This window comes from Aegilops tauschii, chromosome 5 (genome assembly GCF_002575655.3).
Source record: "Aegilops tauschii subsp. strangulata cultivar AL8/78 chromosome 5, Aet v6.0, whole genome shotgun sequence".
Lineage (NCBI taxonomy): Eukaryota > Viridiplantae > Streptophyta > Magnoliopsida > Poales > Poaceae > Aegilops > Aegilops tauschii.
In genome coordinates, this window is record NC_053039.3 from 256,148,908 (window position 1) to 256,151,421 (window position 2,514).

A 2,514-nucleotide genomic window follows, 5' to 3' on the forward strand; every position below is an offset into this window, starting at 1 on the left:
ACTGCTGGATGACCTTTACATAGGACCTTGCTGATGATAGGATATGTTGGGGGAGTGAATTGACAGTCTAAATTGGTTTATCATGTGACATACCATCATATGCATCATATTTTCACAAGTACAGAGAGAATTTTGATCAACCTTAAAATTGACCAATCAGATCCAGCGATTCCAAGCAATGCCTTGAAATTGGACCTTAAAATGGACATACTTTTCCATCAGGTTAGTTGGACAAATTTTGTATGCGTCGCTTCTATTTGGTGTCCATTTAGACCTTGTAAGTTCCATCTCATGAATTATATGATCTTGCAAAGATTGTACTTTATGCCGTGCAGATCAAGTTAGATGTTTATTTTCTACTTGAAATTGCACAAGTTGGTGGTTTCACAGTTTCACTTCCAGCAGTATCAGAACCTCTGCGTTGGACTTGCCTAGCAGAGCACGACTGCACACTTTTCCGACTAGAGCACCAGAATGATTTAAGAAGCCATAGATGCATACAACAAACATATATACAGAAAGTTACTCAAATGCTTTGCACAAATTCAGGCCAACAATTTTTCATTCATACATATCTGAAACTGATTACAGTATGACTTGGTAGTCGGTACATCAATGACTTGATAGTCGGTACACTGAAGACCTGCTTAGCTCAAAGCTTCACCCGCACACACACAAGAGTTCACTAATCAATGTTACTCGTCAGAAACTGCAACTTTAACTCACCAAGACGCCAATGCCTAAGAATCCAATTCAGCCAAGATTAAGTTTACAAGAGGGTCAGCACAGTCTCCAAACGTTAGGCAGCTCACTAGATTACTGTGTGTATCGACAAAGTTCAATTCTACTCCTTTTTCCTGCTACAAGCCGGGTAGCAAACGGGCGTTTTGCTTTTTGCAGCGAGTGCGTTTTACGCTCTGTCTCGTGCCGAAATTGCAGTACATGAGTTTCCTTTGTAGGCTAGCTAGATGGAGACTGTGCTGACACTTTTGTAAAATTACTAATGACTGATAGGCATTCAAAGAACACTAGAAATCTTGGTGATTAAGTGCAGAACCTAGAGATGCAAAGATTAAATGCTACTCATGTGTGAATGGTTTAGGAAAGTAAAAGACTAGCAAGGGCGTAATACCAGTGGACTCAAGCAAGGAATTGGTTGCTTCCTTGGTGCTTCAACAACAGTGACAGGCAATGGCGATTGGTTTTGCTTCGGAACCTTGCAGCTGAGCTCCCCCATCCCCCTTCTTGCGCGCAGAGTTGAAACTGCTGGAGTCATCTTCTTCACAGCAGTGGAAGGGGCAGGCAGTGGTGTAGAGCCGACGAAGGAGCAAGCCCTGGAAGCGACGGGGCGAGAGACCTTCTTCACGGGCGCAGCAGCATTGGCAGCCTTGGAAGTCGGGCGCTTGCGGTGGTGGCAAGCGGACTCCTCGTCTTCAGCCATCTGGCGTCACGGGCACGGATGGCGTACCGGACACCAACGGGTTCAGTACCAGCAGCGGCCGGCAAGGTGGTGGCAGGCCCAGGGCGCGCGGCGACGGTAATATCGGAGGCATGGAAAGCGATGGACGCCGTCGGCGCCGGGCTAGGTTCTCCGTGGTTGACACCCTTGAGGTGGTGAACGAGTTGGCACCAGTCACGGACGGGATCAGCACGGGTGGCGGTGGCTGGAGCAGCGACATCAGATGCGCCCGTGGCGGTGTGGCGACGGGGACGCCCTCCATGGTGAACGCCGTAGCGGCGGAGTTCTTGGGCGGCTGCAGCGGCCTCCTTGGCGAGGCCGTCTTCCTCGAGACGGCGCTGGAAGTCGGTGTCCCAGCGGGCGAGGGACTCCCGGGACTCACCGGTGGCCTTGGCCAGGCTGTGCTTGGTCCAGTACTGGAGCACCCTCTCGAGGGCGCGCGAGGGCACCCGCATCTCCAGCGGGAGGGCTTGGGCGGCGGTCGGGCGATAGTCCCACGCCGGAGCGACGAGCACCTTGCCGTCGGCGCTACGGAGCTTGAGCATCTTCGCCGCCATAGATGGCGTGTCTAGGTCTGGAGATCGGAAAGGTGGGCGAACAGATCGAATTGGAGCTGCTGCTTCCACCGCCGCTGCCCATTTATTCAGGGGAGAGCTCCTAATTCTTGCCGAACTCGGATTAGGACTGTCGCCGGCTGAACTGGAACTGGGATCCAACTCAAGCTCGGCCGCGGCAATCTCACGCGCTCATTCGTTTTTAACTCAAGAACAAATGGAACGTCTTCAGTTTCTCAGTCCACAGACAGGATTTCTTCAGTTAAAAACCTGGACGACCCTGCATCCTATTGATGATTTTTTACTTTATAAAATAGGATGTGCAAGACAGAAAGAAAATTCATTGCCAAATTTTGCTTTAGGGAAATTCGGTGGTACAAAAATCAATCTTAGTTTGTATTGTTATGAGCACAGCCCAAAATGATGTGTATAAATCGCACAACTGTTTTTGTAGGCAAATCCCATAAATTTCTGAAGCTACTAAATTTGACCTCTACTGAA

General features: G+C 49.6%; 1 pseudogene; it reads right to left on the reverse strand.

The window, feature by feature from the left end:
• Positions 1–534: 534 nt before the first annotated feature.
• On the reverse strand, positions 535–2,258 carry LOC109760879 (uncharacterized; annotated as a pseudogene).
• Positions 2,259–2,514: the final 256 nt, after the last annotated feature.